The sequence below is a fragment of the Phascolarctos cinereus genome, unplaced genomic scaffold, assembly GCF_003287225.1.
Source record: "Phascolarctos cinereus isolate Bilbo 61053 unplaced genomic scaffold, phaCin_HiC Scaffold_3;HRSCAF=262, whole genome shotgun sequence".
NCBI lineage: Eukaryota > Metazoa > Chordata > Mammalia > Diprotodontia > Phascolarctidae > Phascolarctos > Phascolarctos cinereus.
The window spans coordinates 184,113,893-184,127,338 of NW_027555736.1; the positions used below are offsets into that span (position 1 = coordinate 184,113,893).

General features: G+C 41.1%; 1 pseudogene; it reads right to left on the reverse strand.

Annotated features, from left to right (window-relative positions):
- Positions 1–11,956: 11,956 nt before the first annotated feature.
- On the reverse strand, positions 11,957–13,123 carry LOC110202879 (interleukin enhancer-binding factor 2 pseudogene; annotated as a pseudogene).
- Positions 13,124–13,446: the final 323 nt, after the last annotated feature.

Consider the following 13,446-nt stretch of genomic DNA (forward strand, 5'->3'; position numbering starts at 1 on the left):
TACATCCCAAAGGAAAGGATCTTGAAATTCCTAAATTTCATGTGGCTCTCATTGCTTCTTGCTTACGGGATCAGAAATATATATTGTGATATTGGTCAGTCTTAGACAATACGGCGTGATCTTGGAAAAGGTAGGATGAAAAGAACAAAATGCTAGTGATATCCCCTAAGTATAAGGCAAATTCCTTGAGGACAGAGATGATTCTTCATTTTGTTCTTATCCTCAATGCCTAGCACAGTGCCTTGCACACAGTAAGTACTACTTAATAAATGCTTATTGGATTGGATTGGACATAGACCCTTCCAAAGTCATTCTAGAGCTTTGGTCAGTGCCATGAAGATCCAGGATTAACATTGTGTGGGAGTAAATAATTTTCATTTACACTTCAGAGTACTAACAACATGTAAGAAAAAAGAGTTTACAAGCTGCAAGCTTAGGCCAGTAGATTAGAGAGACATCAAGATATGACTTCTTGTTGTTCAGTTATTTCAGAAATGTCTGACTCTATGATCCCATTTGAGGTTTTCTTGGCAAAGATACTGGAGTGATTTGTCATTTCCTTCTCCAGCTGATTTTACAGATGAGGAAACTGAGGCAAGCAGAATTAAGTGACTTGCCCAAGGTCATACAACTTAGTAAGTGTCTCAGACCAGATTTGAGCTTACAAAGATGAGTCTTCTCAACTTCAGGCCTGACACTCTATTCACAGCACCACCTATCAAGATATGACACATCCCTAAATAAGAGGGAAAGTCACAAATTATTCTTGAGGACCAGTTTGTGATATTGCCTGGGCAAATTCCTTGCAAGTAAACTGGTACAGAGAAAGAACCTGAGTAGCCAATCAGTATAACTGACTGAATCATGGTGCTTAATGGATTTTCGCTCTCCTTCAGGTTTAGGCAGCTATGCTATAAACCTCCACTGGTCATCAGAGGCACTTAGCAAGCTCTGGATGCAGGCTGGAAATACTTTGATTCTCCCAAGTTTCATTTCACATAGTAAGCTGAGATCAGGCTATACACAGTCTGTTGGACCTCACAGAGAATTACACAGATCCCTGGTTTTGGAATCAGAGAACTTCTGAACAATACTGCTCCTGTACTGGATGATAGCCTCTGGTTCCAACTTGGACTGAATCAGACCAGGAGATTACCCTAAATAAGGACCTAATCTAAGCTGCCTGAGACCAGTCGTCCTAACAGGTAACATTATCTAAGAGCAAACTAGAAACTCTGGTGTATCCAGGAGCCAGATTCATTATTGGGATCCAGTACTGGGATCATCCCAGGACTGAGGTTCTTCCAAAGGCCAAACCCTGGGTACCCACAGACTCAAAGAATGGTAAAAGCTGGACGGAATCTCAGAAATCATTGAGTACAATCTCCTTACTTTACTAATGTGGACACTTGGGCTCAGATATATTCAGTAATTGGCCCAAAGTCTCAATTAGCCAGTGGCACAGCTAAGATTAGAATATGGTCCCCTGACTCCCAAATCCAGGGGCTTTCTCTTTCTAAATAGAACAAGGGGAAATGATCTTCAACTTCAGTAGGAGGCAGCTCATTTGGATATATGAAAAAAAATTTCTTATAGATAAAGATTGCTATGTACTAGATTAACTACTAAAAAAGGTTCTCTTTTGTGCTTAAAATCTCAAAAAAAATAAAATGTACTCTAACCAAAGTTAATCAACCAACATGGATATATTAGTACCTAGTATGTGGTAGGCAATGTGCTAGGAGCTGGAATGTTGGTGGTTGTTGCTGTTCAGTTGTTTCAGCCTTGTAAATCTCCATGACCCCATTTGGGGTTTTCTTGGCAGAGATCCTGGAGTGGTTTGGTATTTCCTTCTCCAGCTCATTTTTACAGATGAGGAACTGAGGCAAACAGAGTTAAGTGACTTGGCCAGGGTCACACAGCTAGTAAGTGTATGAGGCCAGATCTGAACTCAGGAGGATGAGTCTTCCTAACTCTAGGCCTTTAGCCTGGGTGTCCACTGTGGCACCACCTAGGTGCCCATAGGAACTGAAATACAAACACATAAATGAAATAATTCCTGCATTTAAGAGCTTAAATTCTATTAGAGGGGACAATATGTGCACATAGTAAGCACCTAATAAATGCTTTGACTAACATATAATTATATGTAAAAGTTATAAGTACAGAGTGAAGCAAATGAACTCTTAACATCCTTCTCTTGCTGATTCTAATACATCTATGTACTGTCTCCCCTGGTAGCACGTAAGTTCACTGAAAGCAAAGACTATTTCATTTTTTGTCTTTGTATCCAGTATAGGGCCTGGCACATGGTGGGTACTTAATAAATGTGTATCCATTAATTGCTACTGGCCTCCCTTCACTAACACCAGCTTTATTATAGAGATGGTTAAAACTGGCTGCTTGCCCACTCACATCACTCAGTTCTTCACCTTCAGGCCTACATTAGGAGGAAGGCTACACAATAATTTACATGAACAAATACAGGTGGGGATGTGTACAAAGGAAGAAATTCATCCAGTTCAAATTTAAATAAACGTAGGTCACTGTGACCTGATGGAGCTCTAACTTCTGGCAAACAAAAAGGCTTAAGCTGGCTAAGCATCAGGGTTTTCTTGGCAATGTAATAGTTGTTCCAACTGGTATTCTGTGGGCAAGCCAAGGCAGAAAAACAGACACTATTATTTTCATCCTCCATCACAGCAATAACAACTTGGATTTCTATCGATCAAAGCACTTCATATATTATTTCCTTCATTCTTTTTGATCCTCATAAACAGAAAAGAATCCAGGATTAACAACTCAAACCTACACAGAGAGAAGTTAAGTGATTTGGCTCACACTCCAAATTATAGAGGAGGACTGCAGTTCCACATTCTTTCTCCCACACTCAACCATCCCCTTTATCAGTATTTTTGAATCTCATTTAGAAAGTAGGGAAGAGGCACACTGGTATCCTGGAAAGCAAAAAGAACACCGAGGTTCCAGTCCCTGCCCCGTCACTGACCACCTGTGTCACCTTGAATAAATTATAGCACCTCGGGGGCTCAGTTTCTCCATCATAAATGAGTAAATTGGATTGGATGATTTCCTAAATTCCCTTCATATTCTAAAATCCTGTCATCTGTTTGCTATAAAAATTAAATGAAGTAACACTATTTATCCCAAATGGCATGATGACAAGAACAATGATGACAACAATGATAATCCAACTTTATATTTGCACTTTAAAGTTTACATAGCACTTTCCTCACAACAACTCAATGAAGTAGGTATTATAAGTCCTGTTGTCCATTTACAGATGAGGATGCTGAAGCTCAGAGCCTTAGAACAAGTGACTTGCTCAAGGTCACACACTGAATAAATGACAGAACCAGAATTTGTGCTCCAGGTCTTCTGATTTGAAGTTCAGAGCTCTTTCCACTATACCATAGGAACTGCTACTGTTTGTCCTTCATCCTTGAAGAGGCCCATGACATCAGGAAGGTGATGCCATGACTTGCAAGTGAATTGGATTTAAGTGAAGGAGGGCTGTGCAAAGTCACCAGCTTCGGTTTCTCCTCCGGAGCCATCCTAGATCCAGTAGCAAGATACAGATCAGGACAACTGAAGATGTCCCCCCGGCTACAGGGGAAACCTTGTTCTTTTCAAACCAAGGTCTTTAACAGGTCTGAGTTTGACTGAGGCAATGCCCATTCAGGAATTAAGACTTAATAAGAAGTGAGGATTTTTTTTCGGTTTCTTATTAAACCATAGAAATTAGAGTTTGAAGGGACCTTGGAAATTGTCTCATCAGGCCCCCTCTTTTTTATAACTGAAGAAACTGAGGCCCAGAGAGGTTAAGTAGTTTGCCCAGAACACATAGTCACACATACTGAGATAAAGACACTTGTTCTCTGACTCCCAATTCAGTGCCCTTTTCACTGGAAGTCTCAGCAAAACAATCAATCCAGTGTTTTCTGAATGTCTATGTGCACTGTAGTAGGTGCCATCGTGATAGGGAAGAAATATAAAGTGTGGTCCTTGCCTTCATTGAACTTATATTTTATTAACAACTATTAAATAAGTGAAGAAAAAGGAATTGTTAAATCATGTGATGCTAATGATACAAGTGCAAAAGAACCTTAGAAAAGGAAGGCTAGAGGCTTGTTTATATTGCAAATAATCCAGGGTGAAGGAGGCCCTTTCTTAAAATGTTTGAGGGAGAGGGGCAGCTAGGTGGTGCCATAGTCAGGTGGCTCTGAAGTCCGGAGGACCTGAATTCAAATGTGACCTCAGACACTTACTAGCTATGTGACCCTAGGCAAGTCACTTAACCCCAACTGCCTCCGGAAAAAAAAAATGTTCAAGGAAGTTTAGGAGTTCAGAATCCAGCAGTGGGGTGGTAAATGTTTAACAACAGGGTCTCCAAGGGGAAAAAAGTACACAGGACATACTTTTAAGTTTAATCTTCATTATTAATATGTACTCTTTCACTTTCTTAAGTCTAGATCATCAACAAAACAATAAATTAAGCCCTGATTCATAACACTGACTGATTTCTGAGGTACAAATGTTCATCCTGGAAATTTAACAACAGGTTCTCATTAGCCAATACAAGATGGCTCTGGCACATCTTTGCCAGAATCTAATCTTAAATTAGACTAAAGTATTTGGTGCAAGCTCAATGTGAGCTTGCTCACGTGCCACTCCTCTACTTTATTTTGAGGTGGGGTTAGGGAGGGGCACCAAGAGGTTCTGGAACTGAGATTTCACCAGTGTGAAGAACTCCACAGAAGATCCCTTCTTTATTATACCAGGATTGACTTTTGTTGATTATAAAAGAAACATTTGGTTCAATAGAGCAATGCATCACCTTAAAGTCTTCTGAAACTGCATCTCCCATACATATGTCAAAATTATTCAAGATTTCTTGAAATATATAATAACAGAGATAATCTTGTTTGATGACCTTCTGATCAGTAATATCAGATGGTACAAAGCAGGGAGATGGATTTCCATCAAAGGTGTTCACCATTGCCATGGAAGAGATCCGGGAAAGTATGCAAAGGCATGGAAGTGGGAAAGGTAAGGATGAAATAAAGGAATGTCAAATACTTCAGGTTGGCATAAAAGTGAAGTAAGTGATGGTGTGGGATAAAGCTGGAGAGATAGTCTGGAGGCAGCAAAAGGTGAAGCTAAGCAGGATAAAGTGGGGTAAAGCTGTATAAGGGGGCATGGTATGTGCTCTGCTCCCTCAGTGTAGGTGGTGTGGATCCACATGGGTCCATCTAGATGTGGCTTGCAGGGGAGCAAAAAGAGATACCTTTCTTCAAGGGAGACTTTGATTCCTGTCAGGAGAAGAACCAAGGGGTTAGAGCCAGAGGCTGGCCACTCTGCTCTCCTCAGAGAGAGGGAGTAACTATCTAGAATTATATTTACCTGTCTACCTAAATAATGTTGGTCTAGTGGCTGTAGATTTTAGGTTTCAGCTGAGCTCCTGGCTACCATCTTTTAATAGAGTTAGGAATACCTCAAGCTAAGTTTCCAGGGCTTGACTCCCTTCCCACCAAAAGGCCAGGTCCACAAAGAACATTTATAGCAAATACGCCCATTTATCCAAGCTGATGCAAACAGAAATCAGAGGAAGAATGCAGAGGAGACTATATTAGTCAATACACAAAGTGAATGAGCTCTCCTTCTGGGAGCAAGATATCTCAGCTCCATCAAAAGAGAGTCCACCCAAGATCTCACCCAAGGAGGAATTCTCCAAAGCGCCAGTGTAGTAAGTTGGGGATAAGGATATAATTGAGATGTTGGCTTTTTCCCAATGTCTTTCTCTCCCTTAAGGGATCTGAAGAGAGTCTGGAATTACGTGTCTTCTCTCTTAAAGCTGGAAGCCAGAAGACCAGGATCTCCCTTCTACCAACCTCTCATCAACTGCCCTTCACACAGGTATAGAACATTGAATAATCAGTCTCCATGAGGGAGGAAAGCCTTATGCAAATGGATTTTGAGCCATGGGTTATAGTTGGAAAGATAGTTTGGAGCCAAATTATAAAGGACCTTGAATACCAGGTTGAGGGGTTTATATTTTATTCAGTAAGCAACTGGGTACCACAGACAGGTTTTGAGCATGGGAATAATGGTGTTCAGGCTTATGTATTAGAGATCTAACTGACTGTAGTGTGAAGGAAGAATGAGAGGAGCAAAAAACTAGACACAGAAACCAATTAAGAGGCCATTGCAATAAAGAAATTGGAATGCAGCAAATAGATTCGGGGGTCATATACATAGAAGTGAAGATTAAAGCCACAAGCATGGATGAGGTCCAAGTAGGCATGAGGGGAAGAAATAGAGACTACGAAGAGAAGACGGCTTAGTTTGCAACCACAGTTAGTGGAATAGAAGAGGAAAAAGAGCCAGTAAGGTAGGTGGAGGAAGAATGAGAAGAGCCAAGGGAATACAGTGTCAAGGAACCTAAGGAAGGAGAAGAAATGGGAGAAGGTCAATGATGTTCCGTACCTCAGAAAGAACAAAGACAATGAAGGCTGGGAAAAGTTTCTTTGGCTGTGGGATGAGGAAATCAGTGCTCATGAAGAAGGAAAAAAAAAGGTGACAATTTGTAGAATGAAAACATACATTATCTCATTTACATATATTTACATACATTTACATGCATTAACAACCTACATTGTCTCAATTAATCCTCACCATACTTCAAGGTCTTATTTAAGGTGTTACTTGAAGGATATATGCTTTCTTCATCACGGAAAAATCCCAATGTGGTAACCTTCTTTCCTCGATGCAGATCATAACCCATCTAATAACTTAGTACATAAATCCTAGGGATCTTCTTCAGGCAAACAGAGGTTAACTGACTTGCCCATGGTCACACAGCTATTAAGTATCAGAATCAGGATTTGAACACAGATTGCTAGGTGGCGTAGAGGATGGAGCGCTGGCCCTGGAGTCAGAAAGACCTGAGGTCCAACCTGGCCTTGGATACTTTACTAGCTGTGTGACCAGAAGTGAGTCACTTAACGTCCATCTGCCTCAGCTCCCTCATCTACAAGACGTAAATAATAATAACACCTCCCTCCCAGGGTTGTTGTGAGGATAATATGAAATATTTGTAAAATGCTTTGCACACCTTAAATCAATATATAAATGCTAGCTATTATTATGAAATAAGGAACAGGGTCAAAAAAAGGTTTTTAGGAAGGAGGTTTTTGGGGAGAAAAAGGCTGGAAAAACCTGAGTATGTTTGCATACCAAAGGTAAGGAGAGCTAGTAGAGAAGGAGAAATTTTAAAATGAAAAGGGGGGGGGTGCAGCTAGGTGGCACAGTGGATAGAGTACTAGCCCTGAAGTCAGGAGTACCTGAGTTCAAATCTGACCTCAGACCAAACACTTGACACTTACTAGCTGTGTCACCCTGGGCAAGTCACTTAACCTCAATTGCCTAAAAAAGAAAAAAAGAGAGAGAGAGAGAGAGAGAGAGAGAGAGAGAGAGAGATGAATGAAGGATCAAAGTCCTGAAGGGGGGGGGGTGGAGTGGGAAACTGAATCAAGAACACTTGTACTGGAGTTGATCTTGGCAAGAAAAAGCTTTGGAGGCCAAGGTGGGGGGAGGGAGGGGACAGTTAGGAGGAGAGGGCTGGCAAACATATCACTAAAGGGCCAAGTCTAACAGGATGACAAGAAACTGCCAAAAATTCTAATGCTGTATTTTTTAGAAAACAAGTGACCCTCTCTAGGGACCTGTCTACAGAAGTAATGGTGTTGTCATAACTCAAGAATGTCTGTGATCTTAGAGGAAGTCTGTTGTCACAGAAAGAACACAGGACCAAGAATCAAGAGACTTGAGTTCTAATCCCAGCTGTACTACTGACTAATTACATAACCTTGGATAAGTCACAAACATCTCTAAGCCTCAACTCTTTCTCTCATAAAAATAAGGGAACGAACCAAATCACCTCTAAAGTCTCTGTCAGCTATAAAAAAAATTCCACTGGGCTAATGTATTGAAACTGTGGCTCCTGAGGTGACCTCAGCTTCATTAGCAATGTAATCTCACTAAGTGAATTAATAAGTAGTCACAGACTAATGGTCTGCTTATTGTTTCAATGAAGTATGAAATATCCAGCTGGCCTGTCATCCAAGTGGAAGAGAAATCTACTACCAGAACTGAAATCCAATTTTAGGAACAGATTATCCAAGACAACTGTTTTCCTTCTTTCTCCCTTCTGCTGTTCTCTCTTTTTTTCTTTTTTTTTGAGGGGGAGAGGGATGATGAGGTAAAGAGAAAGCCATTTCAATAATTATCTGCACCTCTAAAACCAAGCAGAGAAAGGACAAAAAGAGGAAGTGAAACTTAAACCTGGGAGAAAGCCAGGCTTTCTTTTGGAATTTCAGATAAAAGGTTTGATGAAGTAGATTCTAAAATAAAATACTGGCTAAAATGAAACCTATGGATTTTAATTATCCAGCTGTTGCTTGATTCCAATCAGTATGGATAATTCAGAGCTGGCTACTGTGTGATTCGGCATCTCAACAATAATAAACATTTCCTATTTGCTTGTTGTCTTGCTTATCATACCAAAGAACATTTCAGTCAATACCTTTGGCTACCGAAAAAAAAATTGTTTCTAGTATTCCATTTCTCAAAAACTATTAAGGGAGCTATGTTTTGGTTTCACGAGATGTATTTCCAAAGAAACATTTGGTTTTACAGCCCCCATGCTAAAAGAAGAAATGTTTTAGAACATATCCAAGAAGTGGTATTTTGAGAGTAGAGAGAAATACACACATACATACACAAATGTGCAACATTCACATGTGCTAATAAAAGTACACACAGCACTGTGCAATGTGGAGGCAGCTAAATGGCTCAGTGGATAGCACACTGGGCCTGGAGTCACAAAGACCTGAGTTCAAATTCAGCCTCAAACACTTAGTTGTGTGACTCTGGCCAAGTCACTTAACCCTGTTTTCCTCAGTATCTCCAACTATAAAATAAACATAATAATAGTGCCTATTTACAGGGTACTTACAAAGCACTTAGTGCCTAGAACATAGTAGGTGCTCAATAAATGCTTGCTCCCTGACCCTCTTCCCCTACAAAGAGCACTAAGCTTTTAAGTCAAAACATCCCTGTACTGTCATTTACTAGTCACGTGACCAACAGCAAGTCACTTAACTACTCTGAGTCTCAGTTTTCCAATCTGTAAAATTAAAAGAGTAACATGGGTGTTAGCAACCTCACAAGGTGGTTATGAGGATCAAATGAGTTTGTCACTGTCGAGTTCAAACTGTTGTTATTAGTATAGAAGGAATGAATAAAATCACATAATGCCTGCTGACTGCCTCCCACATGCCAGGCGGCTCTGCCTGACACTGTGTCTTCTCTGTCATATGATGTTGTTGGAAGCTTTAAGCTTTGCTTCAGAAGATCCTTGCAAACACACATAAAATGCATTCATTAAAAACCATGGCATACAGATCCTTCTTTTGACATCCTGCTTTGAGGGCTACAGAACAAAGACAAATGCTTGGGCTTTTACAGTCCTATTTCATCAATCAGAACCTCATTTAAATATGATATTAAGCATTAAAAATAATTCATGGATACCCCACTCCCTCCTTAAGGAAGCTATAAGGAGCTTTTCTTCCTACTATACCCTGCAAAGTTAATTGCTAGTACTCATAGGATCATAGACTTAAAGATTTGGAGAAGGAAGAGATTTTAGAGGTCATCAAGTCCATTTTACAGATGGAAAGACTGAGTCCCAAAAGTTAAGTGACTTACCCAGAATGACTCAGTAAGTCAATAAACCTTTATTAAGTGCCTACTCTGTGTCAACCTCTGTGCTAAGCACTGGGGAGACAAAGAAAGGCAAAAATAAAGTCACTGCTCATAGTATGATGGCAGCTAGTAAGTGTCCAGAGTGGGATTCAAACCCAGGTCTTCCTGGTTCCAAGTCCAGCATCCTGACCATTACACCTCACTGTTTCTTTCACCCAGATACAGAAAATGAATGCAAGCCTATTAGTCCTTATTTCAGAGCTCCTCCCTCAGGCTTCTTGGACCCTAGACCTGTGTCAGATGATGATCTTAAAGCAGTGTTCCACCAGATTGTCCTTGATTGGTGGTCATCCTAATGGCCATTATCTCACTGGATCCTCAGAACATCCCTGTGAGGTTGGTGCTATAGACATTTCTGCCACATTCTACACAGAAGCCTCAGAACAGTGAAATGACTTGCCCAGAGTTGCACAGTTATTTGGTGTCAGAGTTGGGATGTGTTCATACATCTTCCCGACTGTGAGTCCATCACGTTTCCCACTATATCAGGTCATAGGACCCTCACTGTTTTCTTGTGAAAAACAATATTTTTATCTCAGTGAGTGGCTCCTGAATTATCCAGGTGGGTGCAAGGACCTAGAAGTACACATCCTGGTGGTCCAGAGGGTTTTATACTAAGGAAGTGTTTGTTAAGACAGAGAGTTATTACCCCAGCCCACAGACAGAGCCTCTCTTATCCCTCTACACCAGAGCATCCCTACTTTATATGACTACCCTGTTCATTTTTTTCATTCTCTTTTTCTTAATAAAGCAATTAAAAGTCTCAGGAGATGACCTAATTACTGAGCCTAGCAGCTCTGAGAACACCTAATGGAAATCCATCTTGGTCCCCAGTGCTATTTCCCTTCCCCTCTCTTTCAATCTTCATTTTGTTATCTCATTAGCGATAGAAAGATGTCTTTCATCCAAGCCATTGTTGCCAGGAAACATTAGAACGACTTGGAGAATAAATACCAGAAACAGAATAGATGTGCCTCCTCTCCTCACCCACACCAAGACATGTTTGCAAATATACACATCTGGGAACACGTAATCATACACACAAGCAAACATATACACATTCAGACTTGCTTGCACTAATATAATGTATGATCTTCTCACATGCCCTCACACATGCTCATCCTAATCCTTCGAATGTCTCAGGGTTGGGGGGGCTCCCTATTCTAGAGCACAAATACTGTACCTCTCTTTTCTAGGGCTCTGACTTTGTGGTAACCACTTGAATTCCTTATGACCTGAAACTGACACCAAAGCATGACATTCTTCATGCAAAATAAGACTGAATGAAAGCTTCCTTCTCTTGAAAAGAAAGTACCTTTCAATTTTAATCCTGTAAGTACTTTAAAGCTCTTTATGCTGTGATAATGCAGATAAACTCCCAAACCTGTATATCAAGCCCTGCTCTCTCTCCTCAACTCCAGTTGTGCATCACCAAAGGCCAGCTCCACAGCTCCATCTAGATATCTGATAGACAGACCAAAGTCAGTGCATCCAAAACAGAACATAGTACATTCTCCCCTCCCTACTGTGTTTCTGACATTTTGGACTTCACCACCACAAATTAGGCTGCCATCTCACCTTCTTCTGCCATGCTGGCCCCTTCTCTTATCGGTGAGCTCCTTCCAGAGCCCAAGCCAAGCATGGTACATCACTCTTAGGACTGTGCCACCATGTTCCCACATGAGTGTCTTGTAACTCCTTCATCCTACCACTTTTCAGAAGGAAACACTTTTAATAGTTTCTAAATTTAAAAAGAAAAACAACTTTCAGATCCTAACAGTTCATAATAATTTCAACAAAAAAAAATTCTGGAAGATTTTGGTCTTAGTAGAGTTTCTAGAGTTGGTTGTTCTGTGGAGGGATTAGTGGTGTGTGTAAATCTGTAAAAGGCAAAGTGCAAGAAGGCTGATAACCTTCCCTTTGTGGCATAGGCCATTGAGTCAAGGGAGCATCAAACTGCCTACAAGACAATGCTTCTTTCTCCACACCTTCCAGAAGGCTTTCAGCCTTATTTTTTCTTCCCACAATCCCTTCACCCTCACACTTACCACTATCCAGCCTCCATGAAGGAAGTTTCTTCCTTTGGCAGCCAAGAAAGAACCAGAAGGGATCACTCTTGGGTCTTAATGCTCTCTTCTTCCTCTTCTTGAGGTGGCTTCTCTGCATTCTCCTCTTCTTCCTCAACTTCCTTCTTTTCTGGAGGCTTCTCATAAGCCTTTTCAGAAGGCGTCACTATCACCCCATCCCAAGTAGACATTTCTGAGACAAGATAGCTGGCATCACCTTCCTAGCCAAGGATCTTCCTATATCCTCCATGTGACAGGATCTGAACCAATGTGAGCCATATAGCACACCATGTCCTGTTGTTTCAGGGTCATGACTATGTGTATCCAGAAGTTACCACTTTCACAAGGGTCAGTAATCCCTACTGAACCAAGAAGAAACAACCTGACAGCCAGAATCTGAAGACATTGCCTGTAAGCCACATTGAGGTCCAAGAACTGTCTGGTAGGGTTATTCATCACAGCATAGAAACCCAAAAGGTCAAGGATCCAAGGTGTGAGAGGTTCAAAGCCAGGGAACCAAATCCTCAAGTCCTTCAGTAGATAGATGAGAACTTTCACCATAGACTGAGAAGAGTCTCTTCAAACCAACTAGCATGCCGAATGGCCTCCAAGGCACTCTGTAGAACCTTAATGTCCAAATGTAGTTCTGAGTCCAACTTTTGAAGATTAGGTGGCCCTGTTGTAACGGGGATCTTCACTGTGGCATCAGCAGAGCTGATATCAAAGCCAGTTTCATTGGTCATCATAGTCAAAAGTTCTACAGAATGTTGTGCTCTAAGACTTTCCACCACTTTGTTCTCCAAGGCTGCAATAGCTTCCAATGTTGACAGAATCTTCCGGATCACTACCAGATCAGTCACATTATGCCCTATGGTCCTTGCCCCTTTCTTGTAAGATCCCACTTGCCAGACCTCCTTAATTGTACTTCAAAGGTTTCTGGAGCCACAGTCAGGCTGTCAATCACATTGCTGATTTTTGTTACCAGAGAAAGGATGGATGCCTATTCAGCAGAATTGGGAGCAAGGTCCTGATTTCTCTTCAGCAAGGCCTCACTGAAGGTGGTTTCATCAGGTGCAGGTTTGACTCAGGGGAAGACTGTCTTACACACATAGACATCAAATGAGATGTGTGGCACTAATGGCATGAACCCCCATCTTGGTCCTCCCCTGGCCAAAACACCCTCCACTACCATGGCCCCTATCACCCCTCATGGCTCCCACAGTCTTGAACCTCCTACCACCTTTCAGTTCTTTTTTATTTGTCATTTTCCCCCACTGTTGAGGGCAGAAACTGTCTTTTTGTTTGCTTTTGTATATCCAGTGCCTGGAACATAATAAATGCTTAATGAATTCTAGTTGCCTACTCACCTGTCCCTTGGACCCATCTCTCCTCCAAATTCCTCCATTTCCATTGGTGGCAACATTATCATTCTAATCACACAGGTTCACAACCTTTAAGTTATTCTTGATTCTTTCTTCTTCCTTAATCACTATATCTAATCAGTTGCAAGATCTTGCACATCCTACCCACACAG